This window comes from Quercus suber, unplaced genomic scaffold (genome assembly GCF_002906115.3).
Source record: "Quercus suber isolate HL8 unplaced genomic scaffold, Cork oak 2.0 scaffold_202, whole genome shotgun sequence".
NCBI lineage: Eukaryota > Viridiplantae > Streptophyta > Magnoliopsida > Fagales > Fagaceae > Quercus > Quercus suber.
The window spans coordinates 32,291-43,413 of record NW_027069660.1 but is presented as its reverse complement, the minus strand read 5'-3'; the positions used below and the strand labels follow the sequence as shown (position 1 = coordinate 43,413).

The following is an 11,123-nucleotide window of genomic DNA, read 5'->3' as shown; positions in this document are numbered from 1 at the left end:
CTGGGGAATGACCCCATCCTTCTTCAGTTATAACATTGACAATGTAAACACTGTGGTAAATAATTTTGGAGGCATCAATTTTGTCAGAAATGGTGTTAATAATAATAGATTTCTCATTACGCAAGAGATCAGAATAATAATTCAAATTCTTATCTTTATGCTCAGGGATCCAGTGAAATCTTGGAGGAAAATAGCTTTTAGCAAGTTTGAGAGGATCAGAAATTGAGGCTCTGTTGGGTTCAATATAAAACATGTTTTGAAAATATTGTTTCTTGATGTATTGAGGGATGTTGGAGCTTTTTGGGTAAACAATCTTAATAGGNGCTTGGACTAAAAGGCAATATCATGCTTTCATCCAAATTGATGGAAAATGATATCAAAATGACAAATACATTCATTTCCCTTCCAAAACCTATAACACCAAAAAATGGTATTTTGTCATTTTCTTGCCATTTTCCGTCAATTTGGATTTTGGATGGAAAATATGACTTTGCAATTTAGTCCAAGGTACAGGGAGGTAAAATATGACATTCAAAAAGTCAGGAGGGTAAACTAATAATGGTCCTAATCACATGGAGTTATTTGTCATTTACCCTCAATATATATAGTCATATGTTGTCTTGCAAGTGCCACAATAGACTGAATTAATAGTGAATAGTGTGGCCAATAATTATCAGTGTCAATTGAAATGAGTCTTGAAACAAGTGACATGAAATTCTCAGGTTTTCTGGGCTCCCATATGTCCCCCAAGAAGTTCTACATTCTGATTCCCCCAACTCTATTGATTCTGGTTGTCTTGTTGTACTTCTCTGATCTGTTTTTCTGTTTTGTTTGTTTGTTTGTTTGTGTTCGGTTCTCTTGTGGTTTTTTTTTTTTTTTTTTTTTTTTTTTTGTGGGAAAAAGAAAAATATAGAGATTTTTAAATTTGAAGAATCGTAAAGCCTATATCTAACTTTACTTACGCAGGCAGGACCTGGTTTAGATTTTGTCCATATTCATCAAAGCATCGTTATTTATCTTTTTTATTGGTGATTCATCTTTCTCCTCATTTTACAGGCAAGGAAAATGCAAGAAAACGGGTGGAGGCCCAGATGGTTCCAGAAAGAAAGTGATAATGGACCCTTTCACTTTGTTGGTGGATATTGGGAAGCTCGGCAGCAGGGCAAATGGGATGAATGTCCAAATATATTTGGTGAATTCAATGAAGACCTTGTTGATCCCTTAGAAGTGTCATGATCTTAGTTCAGGTGTGTACGTCATCTGGCTAGCCATTTGTTCTAGAAGTTTCAATGTGCTGCTATCTTTTGCTGCTTTCATTAAAAATCACTTTTGTGACAAAACCTTGCATAATTGTATTGTTTATGCTACTTCCACAGCTCAACCACAACTCAAAAGGTTTTTATCCAAAGAAAAAAAATCTGTCATCCGGTGATCATACACATTCATCTCTTAATCAAAATTGCATTTTATCACATGGCAAAGTTCAATAGTGAAGCAAGCTACGGGCATAATTACGTATGCCCCTCTACCGCTTAGGCCTAGTACAACATGTCATTGAATGTGTTCATTACTCATTAGAATTGCCATGAAAAGTTGTTAGATCGATTGTTTTGCTAATGTAAAGTGGTGATTTACAACTATGTTTTATGTTGACTTTATTCCATGACAAAAAGTGTTGTAATTGCTTTAATGTTGTTCCTTGTATTTTGTGGGATTTTATTATATTGGGTTTAGTATTAAGTTGGTGAAGAATCGAACATGAAATGAAGATTAGTGCAGTTTCGCGACTAGCTCGCTAGAAGCTCTCGAGTAAAGGTTCTTGCGAAAAGGGCACGTGAGAAGCACATGCTACAAGCGAAGAGTCAAGTGCTAGGCTGCATTTCGCGAGTACTTCACAAGACAGGCCATCTTGTGAAGTATCCGTGAAACATTCTACCTAGAGGATTTTAAGTGTGACTTTCTTACCTTTCACCCATACTATATATACTCTTATTACTCACAAAAGTAAGAGAGACTATTCAAAGAGAAAAAACCCTAAATAGGTTTTTTACAACACAACACACCAATCTTCTAGAGAGAAAGCTATTCATCTTATTGTCATAACTTGAGAGGAGATTTGTACCCAAACACAACCCACATCTATTCAGAGTGTAGAGAGTGTTTTGGAGCTTGGAAAGGTTTGGGGATTTGCCAAAAGAAGCCGATGAGACTTGACGGATGTAATTGGGTGTATTGCGAGATCCGAAAAGTTAGTGAAGACAAGATTTCAAGAAGTCCGTTGGTAGCAGGAGCTTGGAGGGTTCAAGTACATTGGGTAGACTAGGCCTAGAGGGTCTTTTGTTATTCGTATACTCCAACTTATTTACTAGTGGATCAGTTTCGACTTAGAGGGTCGAGGAGAGGTTTTTCACTGAATTCTTCAGTTTCCTCTTCGATAACACGTTTTGGTGTTATCTTGTGTTTGCATCTCTCTTCTCTTACTCTTGTGCTTTACTTTTATTGTTTATTGTTCATATGTATGCACTAAAGTAGATCCTGTGATTGCGCTTCATTTACTCTTGTTCCGCATTTAAATAAGTTAGAAAAGAAATTAAGCCGTAATTTTTATATTGGGTGTCTAAACAAGCTCATGTGTTTTAGCACAAATCCGAGCTTTCAATTGATTATGTAGGATAGGTAGAAAACCTTTACAACTGTTAGAGAGTAAGTTGGGCAAGAAATGACCTGGTTGTCCATGTTTTTTGGTCGTATATTCCATAATTTTAGTCTAAAGTTAGCAAAATTGATCCCCCACATGCATTCGAGTGAAGAAATCATCTTTCAAGCATATGGCAATGGTTAGGTCAGATGTCTAGTGTATCTTTTTAACGTTGTCCATGTTTGTAGTAGGGGTTAACTTGTGTAATGTAATCTCTCTCTCTCTCTCTCTCTCAAATTTTTTTTTTTTTGATACAAGATAAAATTTCTACTCTAGCCTAATCTAAATACATATGTGTGTGAAACTCCCTCCTGAAGACTTAAATCCTGATGCTTGACCCCCACACTCCACAAGCATTTATACTTGTAGAGAGACTACCGCACCAAGAGTGCGCAGTGGTACTCTCTCTCTCATTTTAAACTGTGCTAGCCCTTGGCTAAGCATTCATTTCATATTTATTGTACTTTCTTTATTTGAAATCATAAAAAGAAACAAAGATGTATTTTTTTTTTTTTTTTACATAATTTCGAAACCTCGAGTTCCTTGTTCAGGCGATTAAGAATGTCATTTCTTCTTGACTATCCAATGTGCTAGCAATCAACCTATAAAATCCGGAAATGACTGATGTCATAAAATTATGCCTTGTCCAGAAGTACTTTATCGTCAATATCTTGTGACCAGACCTTTTGGTCCTCATGTCTTGGTATTTGACGGGCAGCTAGATTTTCATTCTTATTTATGTGAAGCAGACAATTAGTTTCAACTCTTAACAAATCTAAGTTGCTTAATGGGAATGGAAGGTTAAGACTTAAGAGCCGTTATGGTGCCTATATTTGTTTCTTTTGTTTCGCCGTGAGCATACTGGGGTCACATTGCCACATACATTCCAAGGAGGTACCATGTCTTTGGATTTCAATTGAAAGTTCTACTCAGTCATAAAACAATTGAAAGTTCTACTGTTCTTGGGACACTTGCTATCCAGCCCATGTCTACTGGCCCGTATCGTATTACTGCCACAATTCTGTAATCCATTCAAATATAAACATATCATATATGAACAAAATAGTCGTTTCTGTTTCACCAAAAAAAAAAAAAGAACAAAATATTTTTTTATTTTATTTTTTAGCCAAGAGAACAAAATAATCTTGGATAGCAAATATTCCAAGCTTAGCTACTGTGGTATCATATGATATAAGTGTCCCGTAATAGCAATTCTCGTAATAGCAATTCTCACAAACTTATTTAGTTTTAGCGAAATAAGAACTAAGAAAAAAAATTTAATTTTATTGAATTGCAAAATAATTTATTAATTTATATATATATATATATATATTAAAAAAAAAAAAAAGGTTACAAGGCTTTGATCTTAGGTTACAGCCTAAAGAAAACAAAAAACTCAATGGCTTTTGACTTTGTCACAATCTGAAGAGAACAATATTTCAAACATAAGGCTTTATTTTACATCCTTAACCCGAAGGCTAAATTACAAGGTAAAAACTAAAAAGGTATTAGGAACTTTCTCTATCAAATCCAAAAATAGGTCTCCCACTACGTAATTGCCGTTTATAATTTACCCATATACAATTACAGCACAAAAAGAATGATAAGAGAAAAGTGTTGATACCGTCACATGTCATGGGAACAACACAAGTGACATAAATGATAGAAAAAAAAAAGATTCATTTATCATGAGCAAACTCAAGGTTAGATCAAAATATGAAATTAAGTAACCTTTAATTTATTCCATATACAATGATGCATTTATTTATTTTAACTATGCATGAACATGATTCTAACGTAAGAAAATCTCACGTGATGTTTTGACTTAAGACTTCATCATGAAAACCTAAACTCCCATGTGAATGTTGTTAGAACATATGTGAATCATGTTAGGAACATATATATGTCATTTAGAATTGACTAATTCTTTGACAAAATGCACTTTACTTGTAATTAGGTAGATCTAGGATGTATTTAATACTTCAAGAAACAAGAGCTCAACTCCAAGTGTTAAAGCCATGTAAATCTGTTCAAAAAACAAGTAAAGAAGCGCTGGATTTTAAAGCTCGACAGCTAGCTCGACAAATAGCATCTATCAAGGTTTAAAAGGCAAATTTTGCATGATGCTTGACAGCTGCTCGATAGATAACCTATCTATCGAGATTTATGAAAATCATTTTTTTAGTTCTGATTTCACATCAATCTGTGTATACATGTTTGGGTTTTTTTTTTTTTTTTTTCCTCACAACCCTAAACATATATAAGGATTATTTTATGAGTCGTAAAAGGTTGCGCAAGTGTGAGGCAAAGTTTTGTTCATGCATATTATGATCGAAGACCGAATTTACCCTAGTTCATCTTTCTCTTGAAGAAGCTGCTGCATTTATACGCCGTTGGGTTTTGTAACCAATGAGCTTCGTGATCTTCATCATGTTGATGAACTGAAGAACTTTACAGCTAACATCTTTCTCATGCTGGTGAGTAAGTCGCGTACTAGGATCTGCGCATCGATTGGTTAGTCATGTACTTGGAGTCGTGCATTGAAAATGAGAGATTGTCACTACAGAACAAGTCCAATTGGGTATTAGGGTAAGAGTTCAACTGTAAGTTGATATAAGATACTGAGATTCTTTTACTTGTAACTGCCTGTTGTGATAATAGTGAATTCTCAAGAGTGGTGATCTTAAAATCACCTGGTGGGATTTTTGCCTTGGAGGTTTTTCCCATTCGTAAACAAATCACCATGCCAACTTTATTTTCCGTTGCATATTAGCTTAGTTGGTGATTTGTTTGTGTTACCACGCATTTTGTATGTTAATTGAATTAATTAATTAACTTGGCTAAATCAATTGATTAATTTATCAAAATAGGTCAATACATTCTTGGCCTATCAAATGTCATAATTTCATTTATCACTTTTCAAAATTAATAATGTCAATTCTACTAGGTGATGCGTGCACATGTTATAATTAGGGGTGACAAATGGGCGGGTTGGGTCATAAATGGGTTGGGTCATAAATGGATTGGGTGTGTAATTACCCATTTATTTATTTATGGCCCATTTATATATAAATTAATTATCCATTACCAACCCAACCCATTTAATTAGTAACCCACCCATTTAACCCAATATGACCAAAATACCTCTAAAACTACTTAAATACCCTCTTGACCTCCAAAATTACCAAAATACCCTTAAATACCTAAAATGATACAAATACCCCTACACTTCCAAAATTACCAATATACCCTTGGACATCCAAAATTATCCTCAAAATCTCTAAAATGAGCAAAATACCCATGAAATCTCTAAAATGACCAAAATACCCACGATATCTCTAAAATCACCATATATGCTTAAAAACCACTAAAATGATCAAAATACCTCTAAAATCTCTAAAATGACCAAAATACCCCCAAAACCCAAAAAATGACCAAAATACTCCCGAAACCTAAAAAATGACCAAAATACCATCGAAATCTAAAAATGACCAAAATACTTCCAGAACCCAAAAAATGATCAAAATACACCGGAAACCCAAAAAATGACCAAAATACCCTTGAAACCTAAAAATAACCAAAATACCCCCGAAACCTAAATATGACCAAAATACGTCCAAAACCCAAAAATGACCAAAGTACTCCCAAAACCCTAAAAAATGACCAAATTATCCCCGAAACTCAAAAAATGATCAAAATATCCCCGAAACCTAAAAATGACCAAAATACCCCCAAAACCTAAAAATGACCAAAATACCTCCCAAAACCTTAAAAATGATCAAAATACCCCCGAAACTCAAAAAATACCAAAATACTCCCGAAACCCAAGAAATTACCAAAATACCCTCAAAACCTTAAAATGATCAAAATACCCTCGAAACCTGAAAAATTACCAAAATATCCTAAAACCTAAAAATTACCAAAATACTTTTGAACCTTAGAAATTTACCAAAATAACCAAAAAATCTAAAAATTATTGAAATAACCCTAAAACTAAAAGATGATAGAAATGCCCTCGTAACCTAAAAAATGACTAAAATACCATTAGAATCTAAAAGATGATCAAAATAACCCCGAAACCTAAAAAATTACCGAAATTCCCTCGAAACCTAAAAAATTACTGAAATTCCCTCGAAACCTATAAAATGACTGAAAGACTCTTAGAACCTTTAATTTGTCAAAAATATCCTCGAAACATTCAAAATACCCTAAACCTCTATTTCGGTAATTTTAGATGTTTCAGTGTATTTTGGTCATCTTACATGTTTAGTATAGAGGAGTTGGATCTCCACAACTTATCCATACTATCCTAGTTTTAACACTCAGTTATCATGTTTTTCTCACAACCGTTGCATTTCGTAACACATACCCTAAGCAACCCTATACCACACACATGCCCTACACGCCCTCTCTTGGCTCAAACCGGCCTTACAGTCAGGTTCTGGGAATTCACTTTACACCTAAGGTGGCGCCAACGACGGTAAGAAGAGGACACAACAACGGAGCACCAAAGGGTCGGACAAGCACAAACAAGGTACAAAGACACACAACAACACTACCACCGGCCAGAAAAGAGTGGCTCTGATAATCAGTCATCGTCACCATCCTCATCATGTCCAAACCACTCTTCATTGTAAGGGTAGTAAGGATCTTTTGTAACAGAACCTTCGAGGACCTTTCATCATCCAAACTAGCTTTTTCTGCTTTTAACATTTTTGTGTGTATCAAGTCTAGGAGGGGCCATGACCCCCTGGCACTGCTTATGATTATGATAGTTTAATATTTGATGCCCCTGCAGTGTATTTAGAAGTTTGGAAGAAAAGAAGAGAGTAGAGGGTATGATGGGGAAGAAGAGGGGATGAGTGAGGAATTGTTCTCCCTTCCCCTTATCTAAATTGTTTAAAATTAAGTAAGATGAGGGGTATATATGTATATATTGGACGTTTTAAAAGTTTTTTTTTTTTTTTTTTCAATAATTCACTAGTATAGTGGGAAGACTATGCGACTATGTTATTGGTGGATGTTTTAGAAGTAAAAATGGGAAGAAGAAAAAATAATAAGATATCATATAAATTGACAATTATATCATTATTTTGTTCAGTTTAAAAAAATAAATATAAATTGATATCAACGGGGAAAAATTGATTTGATAAAATTATTCAATTTAAGTGGAAAGGTCTAGAATTTAAAATGAGGAGTTTATAGACAAATTTTACCCCTCCAAATCCTATTGTAAGGTTGAATTTAATCAACTATCTTGTTGGCTTTATTTTGTGCCAATTTGCTTGTAATTCAGCACTTACAAACCCTGTATTTAGGTGGGAATCATGTAAGGGTAGTGTGTGAGAGAGTGTGAAGAAATGCTCAAGAATGTGCAGTGAAGCAGGGACTCGCGACTGGATCTCGCGGGTGGCTCGTGACTGACAAGCAGCCAAATGATGCACACGAGCGAAGCATGTAGAGAAGCTGAACCGTCATGCCAGCTGTTGCACTACAGGACAAAAAGTCCAAATTGGTCATTCAATTAGCTCGCAACTCAGTTAAGTCGTGAGGCCAAGTCGCCAGCTAACTCTGTTTGGGAAAAACTGACTCTTCGCATTCCTTTCTCACCCTAGTATAAATACCCCTTATATCCACGAAATGTAGAGAGTTTCCAGAGATAATTTTGAGAGAGAAACTCTAAAGAAAAACAAGATTGATTCATCCAAAATTTTTACATAGAGACTCTTCAAACTCCTCTACTCTCACCCTTTCCATTGTTACATCCTTGAGAAGTTTTTACCCAAATACTTTTATCACCATACTCATATCTGTGAGAATGCTATTTGGTGCTTTAGGAAGCAATTAGGAAGGGACCAATAGAAATTGGTTGATGCTATGGGCTATAGCGGAATCCGGTAAGCTAAAGAAGATAAAGGTTCGACGTAACCTCGTTGGAGCAAGAAACTTAGAGGGATTAGGTACACTGGGTAGATTAGGCTTGGAGGGTTTTTTGCTGTTCATATATCCCAACTTCATTCTTTGGTGGATTATTGATCACTTGGAGGGCGGCGGAGAGGTTTTACGCCAAGAGTTTCGGTTTCCTCTTCGAAAACACATCATTGTGTTTCCTTGTGTTTGCATCTCTCTTCCCTTAATTTTTGCCATTTAATTTCTGCTGTGGATGTGATTTTAATTGGTTTAGATTGTTTATCAATTCTGTTATTAGCTTGTGTTCATTTTCTGCACATATACTGTTTGACATTAAGCTTGAATTGATATTTTTATAATTGGGAGTATAAACGTTCATAGTATTTTATACGCTATTTAAACATTCACCTATCAAATCCTTTCCTCAATCCTCTCTTTAAAAAAAATAATCCAAACATGCTTGCAATGGAGTTAATCCCCTTTCCCTCTACTCGACTCTCCTCCTAATCTAGCCAATGATTTTTTCAAACTTTGGTCATAATTAAAAAGAAAAATATTTATGTAGTAATAAACTTAGTTTGAGACCACCGCATACTCTTGGTGCGATGGTCACTCAATAGGTATAAGTGCTTGTGGAGTGTGGGGAGCAAAAACCGGGGTTCAAGTCTCCAAGAAGAAGCTTCACACACATATATACTTAGATTAGATTAGAGTAGAATTCTATCTTGTAAAAAAAAAAAAAAAAAAAACCTTAGTTTGAGAACACAGTCGCACACACGAGATTATTATATTAAATGGTATGCGCTACATATGTACACGTTACAATATTGCACATATAACGGTAATGTTCTATTTTGATTTCTTCTACACCATTGAGATAATTATCATGAGACCCATAGAGACATCATAATATGATACAAGGTAATGTAGAAAAGAACTAAAATTGTTGGAAATATAATTTCTCATAATGCATGGGCCCTATGGCAATTGCAATCTACACAATAAATAATAATAATAATAATAGTAATAATAATAATAAAATGGATAAATAAAAGATGGATAGGGTTGCATTTGCACCCCACATATATATGCTAGAAAAGAGTATCATCTTTGTCTAATTCACTGCTTGACCAGTCGGAGAGTTGTGCTTGCTTCACCACGCAGTTTTTTGGGTTTTCATGAGTTTTTTGCTCTATATTGTTTTGGTTTTCCCTTTCTTCTAACCCACACGTTTTCGCCGTTACTACCATTCACAACTTTCCCACCTCTGGTTAGGACCAGTGTAGAGAATTGGATTATTTATGCACCGGTTTGGCTAAGGTATACTTCAGTTTTTGTAGCTTCTTTTCCTTGTGCCTTATCCTTCTCTTCTCATCTTGGTTTCTTTCCCTTGGTTAAACCTTCTTATGGTAATACTATTTATGCATCCATGTTGATATCTTCTACACCAATAAAACAATGATGAGACCCATAGCAACTAAAATGCATGTTTGGAAATATCAATTTCGAATAATGTTAATTATGACAATCTAAAAAGTAATAAATGGAGCAAGGAAAAAAAAAAGCACTAATTGGCTAGTTAAAAGCATTGCAATTTGTGCAAAATGAACGTAAAACTATAAAAGGGAAAAATGTCATAAACCAAAATAATTCTTTAGTAAATCAAATGACACCCGGTGTTCCTCCAAACACTTCAGTAGGGAGTAAAACTCTTTTGATTAGTACATGGATTCCCCAATGAAGTGTTTGAGGGAACTCTGGGGGACACCTGACATGATGAGCTCTTAATAAGCTACTTTGCCTTAGTTGCTTGACATAAAAAATGGTTACTAAGCCACTCTATTTATATATAGTGAGTTCTTCCCTTTGCATTCAACTGCTTATGTTGTTTCTATTTGAGAAGAGAAAGGTCCGAGATTTGTAGCGAGTGAATCTAGACGTAACTATGGACTAGATAGAGAATATTGGACAATCGGCTTCGAGAGGCCACACATCCAATTTAGAGTTAGAAAATGTTAAAGCTATTGCCAATTTTACTATAAAATATTTACAAACGGGCGTGATAACAAGGGTCTATTTGGAATCCGCTTATTTTGCTGAAATTGAAATTTTTTTGCTAAAAGTACTGTAGATAAAGATAAAAGTTAGCTAAAATAAAAAAGTGAGACTCATGAATAGTACCAAAAAATGCAATGAGACCCATAAATAGTAGTAAAAATAAACTGAATAGTAAAATAAACTGGTTTTTTTAAAAAAATTTTTTTGCCAAACACACATTGAGTGTAATTGGTGTCATTTTAACAACGTACTAAATAATTCTTTAAATTATTTTTCTTCAATTGTTGACACATTAATTTGTATTTGTTGTATCCCTACCACCACTCATTGAGATTTTCACTGTCTATCCAATCCTTTTCAGCTTTTCCACTAAAACCAAAAGCAACTTCTTGTTAGAATCTAGCTAGTACATGCACCAACTGAAAATAAATAAAAGAGTATTCTTTGTGTGAAGCAG

At 34.6% G+C, this 11,123-nt stretch overlaps 1 long non-coding RNA gene across 1 annotated transcript; it reads left to right on the top strand.

Moving 5' to 3' along the window:
* The first annotated feature begins 665 nt into the window (after positions 1 to 665).
* Positions 666 to 2,757, top strand: LOC136070001 (uncharacterized). The gene is made up of 3 exons (XR_010631204.1): positions 666 to 790; positions 1,057 to 1,247; positions 2,672 to 2,757. It is a non-coding gene; the product is annotated as an uncharacterized LOC136070001 (long non-coding RNA).
* The last annotated feature ends 8,366 nt before the right edge of the window (positions 2,758 to 11,123 follow it).